The sequence below is a fragment of the Erinaceus europaeus genome, chromosome 7 (genome assembly GCF_950295315.1).
Source record: "Erinaceus europaeus chromosome 7, mEriEur2.1, whole genome shotgun sequence".
Taxonomy (NCBI): domain Eukaryota; kingdom Metazoa; phylum Chordata; class Mammalia; order Eulipotyphla; family Erinaceidae; genus Erinaceus; species Erinaceus europaeus.
The window spans coordinates 8,907,724-8,922,114 of NC_080168.1; positions in this window are offsets into that span (position 1 = coordinate 8,907,724).

The window sequence follows — 14,391 nt, forward strand, 5'->3', positions numbered from 1 at the left end:
GCAGGTCACTCTTTTTGGCTGCTGCTGCTTCTCCTGGTCAGAAGCATCTCAGGGGTGGTGCTCCAGGCCTCCAGGTATCCGTCATGGCTACTTCTCCTGGGAACTGAACACGTGTGACTCTGCTAGCCGGTAAACTTTTAGATGCCTCTACAGCCAAGAGCAACCTTTACCTCAGCTGATAATTGTTTATCTTATGCGACTAAACTTTTTATAACTATACTCAGATTTTATGGACCTAGTGTACTCTTAACCCCTGATGATAATTGCTTATTTTGCCTTTTACCCTTTTCATTGTAATAAAACCTTCTATTGTTTAAACCTGTTCTCAGTTCTCCACTGTGAATCCTTTCTCACGCCACAGCTCCCCAGCCCCGTTTTAAGTTAAAGTTACAACAGTAAGTGCCTCTCTCTCTCTCTCTCTCTCTCTCTTTCTCTCCTCTCTTCTCCTCTCCTCTCCTCTCACTCTCTCTCTCTTTCCTTCTCTCTCTCTCTCCCTCTCTCTTTTTCACACACACACACAAATTACAACTAAATAAAGTACGTAAAGGAGCGCCCAGAGAACCCAGCCTCAGTCCACAGCACTAGCACGCCAATGCTCACCAGTGCCTTGGTGTTTCTCATTTTGTACAGCTCATTAAAATAAACAAACAAATAAAAATCTCCCCCAAATAATAAAAGTACTTAAAGTAGATATTGCAGTTCACATCCCCAGGAGAGGATATTTGCAAGTATTCAGGGGGTCTTCAATAAAAAAAAGCTATTCGGAAACTGTGAGCCAGGGAAGGGTAGTTTTTTAGGTAGATAGGAAATGAATAGAAGCAGATTCACTCTTTAGTCATAAAGAATGTGACTTGAGACAGAGTCTGGCCTGAGGCCTAGAACAGAATCTGGCACAAAACCATATAGGTAAATGATATTTGTTTAGGAACACTGAGGAGCATGGCCTCTGGGCTTAATAGAATGGAGTGTTGAGCCACTTGAAGACCATTTTGGTTGGAACTGGAACTGAGCAGATGAGCACACACTGGAGAAACACAAGCCCTGGGTTGTTCTGCTGTTGGGACCCTCTGTCCTTGGCGTCCATCCCTGATTAGTTCCTCCCAGATTCACCATGTTCTCAGAAAACCGGATTGGCTCCAAGGGCAGGGCATAGTGGCACACTGGTGCCTTGGGTCACTTGGAACAAACAAAACTTCATATAATGTATGTACATCTCTAAAGTTGAAGATTAGATTATGAATGGCTTCTTCAGGGAATCTGACACAAGACCAAAAACAAAGGACTCAGCCAAAAATTTCACCCAGGAAGTCTTCATAAATCAATCCATCTTAAGAGCAGAAGTTCCTAGTGTTTAAAAATAACGATTATCAAGACAGACAAAACCTCCTGGAACAACCAGTTAACTATTCCCTCCCCTTTCTACACGTGCCTACCAAATGCAGAACACATCCTTTCTGCCTAGTGCGAACTGTGAGCAGCCTGTTAAGATCAACTTTTCATTGTTCTAGCAGTCATGACCTGCAGGCCCAAAGTCAAATGCATAGGGGGAAAAATGGTGTCCATATTTCACAATAAGCTCAAATGTTTGCATTTGGAGTGCCTGTTTCATTTGGGTGAAGATAGGAAAAGAAAAACATAATTTTACACAGTTCAGGGAGTCACCTCAAGAGGTGACCCTTGAATTCAATGGGAAATACCCTCGATTGCACCCTGTCATTTCACGAACATCTCATAAAAACTGCAGCAAAGGTGGGCGCGAGGAATCACATCATTGCAAGACTGGCCAGCTCCTCATGGGGCGCGAGCGCTTCCACACTACTATCATCCTCTCTGGCATTATGCTATTCCACTGCAGAATACTGTGCCCCAGTATGGTTCCGTAGCCCCCATGTCCACTTGGTCAATTCCAAATTATATTCCTCCATGAGGATAATTTCTGGAACCATCTGTTCCACCCCGGTCCCATGGCTGCCAGTTCTTAGCAACATCGCCCCGCCAGATATTCGTCAGGATGCGGCATCATCTAAGTTCATTTCCCACGTCTACGCTCCACCGGACCTGCCAATATACGCGGATATCTTCGCCCACCCTGTCCAACGCTTGATGTCTCGTCATCCAGTCTGGTCCCCTATGCCTACACTGAACTTCTCTGTTCCAGACTCTTGGAAACAGAGTTGGCAGTCAGCTGAGGTAAAGAACAAACACCTCATCACAGCCCCCTGCAAGCGTCAACCCGGCTTTGACCTAGCACGTTATGATTGGGCCCTCCTCAATCGCTATCGAACAGGCCATGGCTGGTGCGCCACTATGTTCCATCGCTGGGGAGCCAGAGACGACCCGAACTGCCCCTGCGGCTCCAGACAGACTATGACCCACATAGCCAATGACTGCCACCTCTCCAGATTCAAAGGAGGTCTCGAAACTTGACATCAGGCTCAACCTGACGCTGTTGACTGGCTACGGAAGAAGGGCAAACGCTAGAAGAAGAAGGAGAACCTAGACCAGTCCTACCCATGCAAGACTGTCATTGACCATGCACCAACAAAGACACCTTCAGGGTTTCTGTGGCTGAACAACAGATACACTAGCCGTGAGGTCTTTCTAACTCTCAATAGAGGACTTACTTAATGTTCATAGAGAAACTCTAAGACTAGCAATGAAGAATTTCTGATTCATTCTGAAATTCCATTCAGAGCTTCTACCCCTGCCATGGAGAGTACTGTGTAAACTAGGAAAACTCATGACCAAAGGATATACTCCAAGTGAAAGGACTATTTCCCCTCAATTCTAAGATGGCATAAACTATACAGGGCTCAGGGATGTTAACCCACTATATGCCCAGTCTAGCTTTGAGATGCTGACCAAGAGTCTGCCTGAAGCTGAACTTTCTTCATCAAATAGTTCCCTCATATTCTGTAAGTCAATGCAGTCTTTCTATAGAAAGGGAAAGAGACATTGAAAACTGAACTCCCCTCCCTAATTAAACCTTTACTTATTTCTTTAAGATTTATTTGATTTATTCCATATATCATATGCTTTATTATCATGTCAAACATATATTTATTTGTTATATTGTATATTATTTATATAAATATATTTATCTTATATAACAGTATTTTATGTTATAAAATTATATATTTATTATAAATTTATATATATAAATGTATATAAAATTATATATTATACATTTTATTTATTCCATATAATATTCCATTATACGTAGATATTGATAGTTTCATAAGAGAGAGAGAAATCAGAACACTACTTTGGTACATGAGGCACTGGGGATTGAACCGGGAGACTCAGACATGCTAGTCCTGCACTCTATCTGCTAAGCCATTTTTCCCAGTCATACCTTCACTTTGAAAAGCTAAAAAAAATTAAAAATTGATAATTTGATTGATTGGTTTCCAGGGAGGTGGCTTAGTGGGTAGAGTGCAAAGCTTGCATGCATGAGCAATGGACTTGATCCTTGGTGGCACATATACCAAAATGCCATGCCAGAGCTGTGTTCTGGAGTACTGGTCTCTCTCTCTCTCTCTGTGTGTGTGTGTGTGTCTCATCTCTCTCTCTCTCTGTGTGTGTCTCATCTCTCTGTCTGTGTGTGTGTGTCTCATCTCTCTCTCTCTCTCTCTGTGTGTGTGTGTGTGTGTTTCTTCTATAGAAACAAATATTTTAAGACAGAATTTAGGAGCTGCGATATAATTCCCTTATACAATATATGCCTTACCATACACATGACCCAAATTTGAACCCCTAGCACCACGTGAGAATACTATGGCACTGGGCAAAGTTCTGGTACTGTGGTATCTCTACCTTTTTCTCTAGTTTTATCTCCTAAAAGAGTTGACCTGGAAAAGTGAAGTCCTACATCATGAAGATCAAGCAATACCAAAACAAAAAGAGTTTGGTTCTTTTGTTTTACTTTAATAATCCCTGTGAAAGTTCTCTTAGTATGTATTACCCTAGCTCATAGCCATAACTATTTTCCTGTTGGAGAATGAAATAGCAAGAGTGCCTGCTTTAAGGGTAGGTAAATTCAAGCATTGTGTGTGGTCAGCTTCCCTGGTTCCACATTTCCCACTCAGGGTTGATGACTCTTCCTGAAATTCAGTTGAGTAGAATCCAAGTATTCCATTCAGTCTCTCTATAAGACCACATGCTGATTGCCTGCTAATTAAGTTGACTGTTTCTTAATTGCCTGGATCTCCCATCGGTTGGGATACCATGCTTTCAGAGAAAAACTTTAGGTTTCTGCAGTCTCTGAAATTGCAGGGCAATAAAGCCATTAAAATTTGGGTTCTATTATTTTTAATAAAAAGACAACAGCTTGCTAACAGTGCTCCACCATATGCACAGCTGGTAGAAATAAAGGCAATGAACTAGTGTATGAATACACAATGTCTGAGGAATTCCTAATCAATAGTTTGCTAGTCTGCTAGGGCTGCCATAACAAAATACTACATGCAGACTGAGTGTCTGAAATGACAAGCTTTTTTTTTTTTCTGAAAGTTATGAGTCTGGAAGTCCCAGAGCAAGGTCTGAACATGTCCGGTTTTATCCTGGGAACTCTCCCACTGGTTGGTAGACACAACTTTCTCCCTGTGTCCTCACATGAGCTCTCCTCTGTGCACAGGTATCCCCATGTGGTTCTTCCCTTTATAATATTATTTTTAATTTTTATTAGTGATTTAATATTGACTTGTAAAATTAAGAGATAACAGGGGTGTTATTCAGCATTGTTCCCACCATCAGAGTTCTGTGTCCCCATTCCCTCCATTAGAAACTGTGGTAATTCTCCCAAGATCATAGATATGGGTTTACTATTTTTATAACTGTCTATATTTATTCCCTCCCCCCCCTTTTTTTTCCCATGGTCTTGCCTTCTCTTCCTTTCTAAGTCACACCTACATCTCTTAGTACTTCCAAATGTCCTTCCTGTTTTTCCTCTTCTTTCCCCAGGTCCTGATGGAATTAGGATTCAGAGCTCTCTGGTTGTCTACCCTTAATATTTCTCACCTCCTCTGTGAATATCAACCAAAATTAGTTTTAGGGTGCAGAAGGTGGGAGTGTTGTCTTCTGAAATTGCTTCTCTGCTGAATATGAGCATTGGCAGATTGAACTATACCTTTAGCTTGTCTCTGTCTTTATCTAGTTGGGTAGCTCTCTGGAGAGGTGAGGTTCTGGGACACAATGGTGAGGCCTTCTGCCCTGGGAGATAAGGATGGAATCATAGTAGCATCTGTAACTTGGTGGCTGTGGTTTAGTGAGTTTCTGAAGAAATCCTGGTTGTATTTTTGTTGAGTTTTCAGGTGAGTTTTTATTATTTTGTATGGCTTCACAGAAGAGCAGTCTGAAATAGCTTCTACTCCATAGTCACACCTTCAGAAGTCCCCTCATGAGAATCTTTTTGAAATAGGAGGGAACCAGGAAAACTAATTGTCTTCCTTTTCTTAGGAGGGGACAAACCATAATGGATTAGGGTCTCATCCTTATGGCCTCACTTATGCTAAACTGCCTCACCCTTAACTACATCCTTATGACCTCACTTAACCCCTAATTACCATTTCAAGGCTACTTGCAAATACAAGCACAGTGGGAGCCAGGGCTTCAACTGAAACCAGTAAGGAATTAGGTGGAATAGGGTGGAAGAGGGGAGAAACTGTAAGGAGCAAAACCCAAATAACAAAAAGTTCCTTCTTTTTTTTTTTTTTCAGGGTTATTGCTGGGGCTTGGTACCTCCACCATGAATCCACTGCTCCTGGAGGCCATTTTTCCCCTTTTAATTACTCTAGTTTTTTTTTTAATTTTTTTTTTATCATTGTTGTGGTTATTACTGTTGTTGTTGTGTGTTCAACCAGGTGCACCACCACCTGGCCCCCAGAGAATAAATCTTGATGCAACCCCCAGCCTCAGACTCCCAGGTCCAGTTAGTCTCCCTCTCTTTACTCCAAATATTGAAACAGCAAACTAGGAAAGGGAGACCATGACAAAGGTGTGTGTTAAGGAAAAAAAAAAAAAAAAGGAAGAAAAGAAAAAAATAACTGTCCCTTCTAAAATAATTAAGCCTCACCCCCATATATTGAAATAAAAAGTGTATACTTTGCGTAAAGAGAAATGTGTGATGGGAGCCAGATGGTGGCTCACTGTATTAAGTACATAGTACTAAGCACAAGGCCCCATGTTCGAGCCCCCACTCCCCACCTACAGCAGATCCAGTTTATGAGCAGTCAGGCAGGTCTGCAGGTGTCTTATCTTTCTCTCCCTCTCTACCTCCCCCATCTCTCTCAATTTCTCTCTGTCCTGTCCAATAAAATGGAAAAAAGGGCTGCCAGGAGCAATGACTTAATAGTACAGGCACCGAGCCCCAGGGATAACCCTGGAGACAAAAAAAAAGAAAAAAGAAAGAAAGAAAGAAAGAAAGAAAGAAAGAAAGAAAGGAAGAAAGGAAGGAAGAAAGAAGAAGAAGAAAAAAGAGAAAAATGTATGACTTATTCTGAAACTTGCACCACTGAGGAAATGCATTTAAAATTCAACAAGCAAATCAGCAAAGAAACTGTCCTAAAATTTATTGAGTGGTTACTATTTAACAAGCACTCATGACTCACTTTCTATGCTTTCTCTTTTTTATTCCCCTCCACAGCACTGTCCATATTGAAGCAGCAGGGATACTGAGACTGAGGAAGTCTGTGGAGTTTGTGTAAGAGGAAGATTGGAGAGAGCAGACTGGCATTGGGACCTGAGCTCTCATTGAGAGTATTGATAGTTCCTCATGCCACTCCTCATCTTCATGCAAACCCCGTGTTAGTCCTTTTTGTTTTCTGTCTGAAATAGCTTGTTCTGTGGTATTCTGAATACATTTCTGTGTGAGAAAGGGAGAGAGACCAGAGTACTACTCTGCCATTTATGAAGTCTATTTGTCCTTTCTTTGTTTTTGTGATAAGTTGCTAGGGTCTCATGCATGCAAGGTATGCACATTATCACTGAGTCTCCTTCCTGGACCATGAAGAATTTTATTTTTATCTTATTTTCTTGAGGTGGGGGGGGGGTGTTTTAAACTCAAACCTTCAATTCCTTGAAGTCAGTGACTGTAACTTTAATTTCTCTGCATACCAAACTACACTTATATCACTATAGTTTAGTTTACATTGGATTGAACTAGGGTGGGTTGGGTTGAGTTGGATTGGGCTGGCTCATTTAGCTTGGACTGGATAGGATGCAGTGACATCGGACTGGAGTGGAGTTGAATCCATAATACAGCATGGGCTCTGAGATGACTTAAGTCTTTCCATTGGTCCTTTGGTAATACAGTGGTAAACTTGAAAACAAATCTAGTAGTTGGTGTTCAAACCAGAAGTAGAGCCCTTACGAGACCAAGAATACTGTATGTTCCCACATACAAAAATACTGAAAAAAGAAGATAACAATGAATAATAATTTTTAAAGCAGCAATTTCAAGTCATAAAGGATGTGAGACTTGGATTATTTGTTTATAAAAACTAGTTTCTAGCACCCAGGTGAGCTCACATAGCACTATAAGCAAGGATCCAGGTTCGAGCCTCCCATACCCCCCCATGCAGGGGGAAACTTCACAAGTAGTGAAGCAGATCTGCAGGTGTCTCTCTTTTTCTCTCCCCCTCTGTCTCCCTTTTCCCTCTCAAGTTTTCTCTGTCCTGTTGAATAAAATGAAGATAATTAAAAAATAATAATAAAATAGAGGCCAGGGCAGGGGAGGAGTGGCCACCAGGAGCAGTGGATTTGGATTTGTAGTGCTGGCACTGAGCCTCAGTGATAATCAGAGGCTAAATAAGTAAATAAATAAATAACCAATCAAAATAAATAAATAAATAAAAACTAGTTTTTCAAATAAAAATGAAATTACCTATGATTCAGCTATCCCACTATTAAAACATTTATCCAACGGACACTCAAGCATTAATTTGAAGGAACATATGCACCCCTATGTTCATAACTGCATTATTCACAATAGCCAAGAGTGGAAGCAGCATAAACATCCCTCAGCAGATGACTGGCTAAAGAAATTATGGGATATATATTCTGTGGCATATTATTCTGCAATAAAAAAAGATGACATTGTGTCCTTTGGGACAAAATGAATGAAACTTGAGGTGATTATGCTTAGTGAAATAAGTAGAGATAAAAGACAACTATCAGATTGTTTCATTTATATGTGGAATATAAATATCAGTTACACATGAACTTAAAAATTAAAAACAGAAGCAAACACAGTGCTTCTATGACTTGTGAGAACAGTCTTTGTTATCTTTGGGAAGTAGGAGGATGGGGATCCAGAACTTTCGTGGTGGGTGTGGTGTGGAGCTCTGCACTTTCATATTACAATCCTGGGACATACTTTTAATAACAAATACAATTTTTAAAAATACAAGTTTTCAAAGTCTTAGGTGGAGTTCCAGGTCTTAGTGTATTCTGAAGTCCCTTGGACATGAAGATGCTTGAATTTCCATATAGTTCCACAGCAGGACTCACGCTTCGCTTTCCTTTTAGTGTTATGAAGACTTCTTCAGATGGCTTGTGAACTAAAGCAACAGAGGATGGTCCCAGACACACTGAGCAGTAGAGAGAGGAAGCAGATGGCTGAACAGGCGCTCCAGAGAGGAAGTGGTCATTCTGGTGTTGGGTAACACATGGGAGGGTCTGACAGGACAGCAAGTCTTCTTGGTTAAATGGAAGTTTCATTATTTCTTCATTTTAATTTTATTTCTTCCTGTAGCTTGAAGCTGTTTTCCTTTGCCTTTTTATAAAAATAAATATAAACCACTAAGGCGCTTTTGTTGGGGTTTATAAAAGTGGCAGGTTTATTAGATATATTAAAATCACAATGTGGGAATCAGGCTCTAGCACACTGGTTTAAGCAGGTATAACATAGTATGAAGCACAAGGACCTGTGCAAGGTTCCCAGTTCAAAGCCCCAGCTCCCCACCTGCAGGGAGGTTGCTTCAAATATGGTGTAGCTGGTCTGTAGGTATCTATCTTTCTCTCTTTTTATCTCTCCTCTCATCTTATTTCTCTCTGTCCTACCTAATAAAAAATGGGGGAAATGGCTATTAGGAACAGTGGATTCATAGTGCAGGCACTGAGCCTCAGTGATATCCATGGAGGCCAAAACAAAAACAAACAAACAACAACAAAACAATGGGAAAATAATCAAGAGAGAAAAGGCTAGCATGTGGCAGAAGCCAAGAGTCCTTCAACTTTGTTTACCTGTGCTCTGTTACACTAAGCATGAGTCCCAGGAGAAGATGAGACAGGAAGAGCAGAAAGAGGCAAACTTCCACCAGACACTAGATTAAGGCATCTCTCATACCCACAATCCTTCATGAGAGCACATCTGTTGCATGCTCATGACATATATTCCTTTCTCTCTTCTCCATAATGTATGCTTTTCTCCTTACTGATACTAAATTCTTTATCAACACACACACAGACATACAGATACACATTCACCACTCACACACACATGCCAAACACTCTCATTCTGGCTTTCCTCTTTTCTTATCTTTTATCTCTCTCTCTCTCTCTATATATATATATATAGATAGATAGATAGATATAGATATAGATCCTATATTTCTATGACCCTGCAATCACTTCCTCTCTAAATCACACCTAAATCTATTGACCTCGAGTATTTTTACGTTTGCTTGTTTGATGATTCTAATTAAGGTTGTCATAGGGACATCAATCGACCTTTTCTCGATTTGCTTGACATACAGGTTTTGCCAGTAAATCTCTTGTCCAGATGACCTGCCTCTTGGTGTGAGTGGTATGTTAAGATCTCCTACTATTTTGTGTTTCATGTTTTTCTTCTCTCTTTGTAATCAGAAGCACCAGAAACACCATTAACTAAATTCCCTGTATTTCACATTGTTCTGCTGATTGACCACCTTATTTTGGAGGAGGGTAGATAACTGATTTAATCCACTACCTCTAATTCCTTTCTTTCAATTAGATGTGGTATGATTAGATCACACCTAAAAACTGGTCAGACTGCATTTTATAGCTAGATTCCGAAGTAATACGACCATAGTATTCATTGAAAGAATTTAAATAGTCAATGTTGGATTACAGTGAGAAAATGATTTCAGGGATAATGATGAATGCATTGTGTTCAGGCTTTTGAAAGCATACAAGTCAAACTTCCAGTATTTCACAGATTTTCCACAAAACACCATCTAGTTTTAGTACTTGAGAAATCTGACTCTTCTAGATTCTCAAAATAATAGATATTCTTTCTCATTCTCCTTTATTATGAAAGTAGTATCAGCAGGTTTAAAATGTACCCATTGCATTAAGTAAAGAGCATTCAAAAAAAGAACATTTTCTTGTGGGTAGCAGTACCAACATAGATTGTTAACATGAATGATTATTATATCCATATGAAAACCTGATCATTTGCAATCAAATAAACATAATTTTTGTTACTTTGAGACAAAATCCCTCTCTCCAGTGTTACCTGTAATCTCTATCAGGAACAACACAATAGACCCCTTTGTGGGCCCCCATAGGACCTTGCTCTCAACTTGGATCAACAACAATAGAGAATGTTCCATCCTCCGAAGGAAGGCTGGACAAGATACTCTATGCTACACAAAGGAAGATGGGTCCTGATATTGGGGCAGCCTGGAACGTTCCTACTCATGACCACACAATGTGAGCTCAGATCTACAGGGATGCAGATGTCACATAGGCTCCTAAGCTGAATATGGACCCCAGATCACATCAAATCATTGGGGTCTACAGTCAACAATATTTATATACCTTTCCCATATTTGGGAGCTACTCTCTTCCCTGATCCAGTTTTTTGATCCTTTTTCCAGCCATGACATCATCTTCCCAAACAAGAACTTGGATCCACCTGCATATCAGATTTCAGGCTCAGGGAGAAGCAAAAACAACAACAACACTAGTATAGCCACAGGCCCTTTGGAATAGAACTAAAATGTGCCTACTAGCTATCTACAATACAGAGACATCCCCCCAACTCTTCATCTGCACTATTCCAGCCTTTAGGTTCATGACTAGTCAACAATTTGTTTGGTTCTATATGTTAACTCTCTTTCCATCCACCAGGTTCCAGATGCTATTATGATGTCAACCAGACTTGCCTGGACAGACAACCCCACCAATGTGTCCTGGAGCTCCACTTCCCCAGAGCCCCACCCCACCAGGGAAAGAGAGAGATAGGCTGGGAGTATGGATCTACCTGCCAACACCCATCTTCAGTGTTAAGCAATTGCAGAAAACAGACCTTCCACCATCTGCATCCCACAATGACCTTGGGTCCATACTCCCAGAGGGATAAAGAATAGGAAAGCTATCAAGAGAGGGGATGGGATACAGAGTTCTGGTGGTGGGAATTATGTGGAGTTGTACCCCTCTTATCCTATGGTGTTGTCAGTGTTACCTTTCTATAAATAAAATAAATTTTTAAAAGAAAGTAAAAATCCACTGCATTAGACCACTACCAGTCTATGTGACACCTTGTGTTTTCCCTTTCTGTGTTCCTTAAGTTCTTCCTTTGAGGGAGGTCGTTGAGTATTTGCCCTTCTCCCTCTAGCTTATCTCATTAACATTCTTCCAGTTCCATACAGAATACAGGAAAAACAAAAAAGACTCCATCAATTTCTTAGAGCTGTAGTATACTGCAGTAGAACCAGCAATTCTCAAGGAGTGGAGACAGGAGGCATATGAGAGGATCTGAGGGATGCAGTGCATTTCGGTGGAGAAAGACAGCTAGTGTTGGAGCTAGGAAGACATGATACTCTTGGGACAACAACCAATAAAATCATTTGAAGAATAAAATAAATGCTTATTGTTTTTTGAAAGGAAAAGGAGAAAAGCAAAACCAAACAAGTCTGAGACTTTCCCTTTGAAGGATGTGACATCCCCTCCTTGTGAGCTGTCACAATGTTACATTCTTTTGAGTTTAATTGGTTAAGTCAGAAGCTTTAAGAGAATCCCAGAACCTGGGCTGCTGAAATAATTCACCTGGATCATACTCTACTTTGACATGTAGGCCAGCCAGATTCAAGTGTAATTCCACCTCATTTAATAAAGTTTTTCCATTGTGTTTTCTCTCTCTCTCTCTCTCTCTCTCTCTCTCTCTCTCTCCCTCCCTCTCTCTCCCTCTCTCTCTCCTCCCTCCCTCCCTCCCTCTCCCCCTCTCTCTCTCTTTTCCTTGCATTTTTCCTCTGGGGAAAAAGAAAATAAAAATAATAATAAGAGGAGAGATGAGGAGGGAGAGGAGAGGAGAGGAGAGGAAGGGAGGGAGAGGAGGGGAGGGGAGGGAGAAGGGAAGGGAAAGGAAGGGAAGAGAGGAGAGGAGAGAAGTGATGAGAGGGGAGGAGAGGAGAGGGAGAGGAGGAGAGAGAAGGAGAGGGAGGGGAGGGAGAAGAAAAGAGAAGAAGAGAGAGAGGAGAGGGGAGGGGAGGGGAAGGGTGAAGGGGAGGGGAGGAGAGGGGAGAGGAGAGGAGGAGAGAGAAGGAGAGGGGAGTGGAGGGAGAAGAAGAGAGGAGAGGGGAGGGGAGGGGTGAAGGGGAGGGGAGGAGAGAGGAGAGGAGGAGAGAGAAGGAGAGGGAGGGAGAAGAAAAGAGAAGAAGAGAGGAGAGGGGAGGGAAGGGGTGAAGGGAGGGGAGGGGAGGAGAGGGGAAGGGGTAAAGGGGAGGGGAGAGGAGGAGAGAGAAGAGGAGAGGAGAGGGGGAGGGGAAGAGAAGGGAGGAGAGGGGAGGGGAGGAGAGGGGAGGGGAGGGGAGGAGAGGACAGGGGAGGGGAGGGGAAGGGGTGAAGAGGAAGGGAGGAGAGGAGAAGAGAGGAGAGGGGAGGGGAGGGGCGGAGAAGGGAGGGGAGGGGAGGAGAAGGGAGGGGAGGGGAGGAGAAAGGAGGGGAGGGGAGGAGAAGGGAGGGGAGGGGGAGGAGAGGGGAAGGGGAGGGGAAGGGGAGGGGAAGGGGAGGGGAAAGGGAGGGGAGGGGAGGGGAGGGGGAGGGGAAGGGGAGGGGAAAGGGAGGGGAGGGGAGGGGAGGGGGGAGGGAAGGGAAGGGAAGAAGAGAACCCAGGAACATGGGATCAGCAGAATTGGTCAATGAGCTTGCTCAATGAAGCCCTCTATTACATGACCTTAACGAGATTTCTTCACCATTTTCTGTAATGCTCTGTATGATCACTGTGTATTTCCCGAGTGTGCCCAACATTCGTCCGCACAAATATATATATATCCAGAAACCTCCTCAGTATAGGTGAGTATACTCTGCTCAGTATGAAACTGAACCCTCACCTCTCCTTTCTTTGAAGTTTGCTTTACAGTCTAAGATAGCTACAAGTTTCCCAATTTATAAGGGGTTTTTTATTGTTTTTTTTTTTTTTATCAAGAAACTCAATTATTTCTAAATCAGCTGTTCTGTGACTGCTGTGACTCAATCTACTTCCCTCATGATCTGTTATCCAAAATAAACTGTGGTGGGTGGAGTTTAAAGCTACAGTTCTGGACTGCACACCAGTTTCACAAAATTCAATCAGTATCTATTCTTGCACTGGCTAATGAGTGATTGCCTTTGCAGCAAAGAGGAACAGTTCAGTATTTACTTTTGCCAAATCAGTGAGGGGGTCAAGAACTGTAATTCAGACATGGGTGTAGTAATTTCGTAGAGGTGAGAACAAAGGTCACCTTGAAATACAAAGAAAAAGAGGAACCTTTAAATAGCCTACATTGCAGACACTTAAAAAAATGACTAGTCACCATTTGATGGGATAACATGTTCATTCAAAATCATCTTTTAATTCCTATGGCACTAAAATATTAAGATACAGTGTTGCAAGAAAGAGGCAAAATTAAATCTATAGCTATGATCAAACTTTTAAAGTAAAAATGTGTATGTGTGTGTGTAAAACTGAAAAGAGAAATATCAACGTCCTCAAAGATATCTCTTTTGGAATTAGGGAAATATTTCTTTCTTCATATCTTTTTCAAGTATTCTCCACTGAATACACATATCTATAGATTAAAAATATGAAGGAAGGGTGAAAGAGGAGAGAGAGAGAGAAATATCTTTTTAAAAGAATTCATTTTGGTGATCAGAGAAATAGCTTAATTCACAGAGCATAAGACTTGAATACTGGGAGTTAAGCAGGTTAAGCACATGTGATTCGAAGCACAAGGACCTTTGTAAGGATCCCAGTTCGAGCCCCCGGCTCCCCACCTGCAGGGGAGTTGCTTCACAGGTGGTGAAGCAGGTATGTAGGTGTCTATCTCTCCCCCTCTCTGTCTTCCTCTCTTTTCTCCATTTCTCTCTGTCCTATCCAACAACAATGCCATCAATAACAACAATAATAACTACAACAATAAAAAAGGGGGT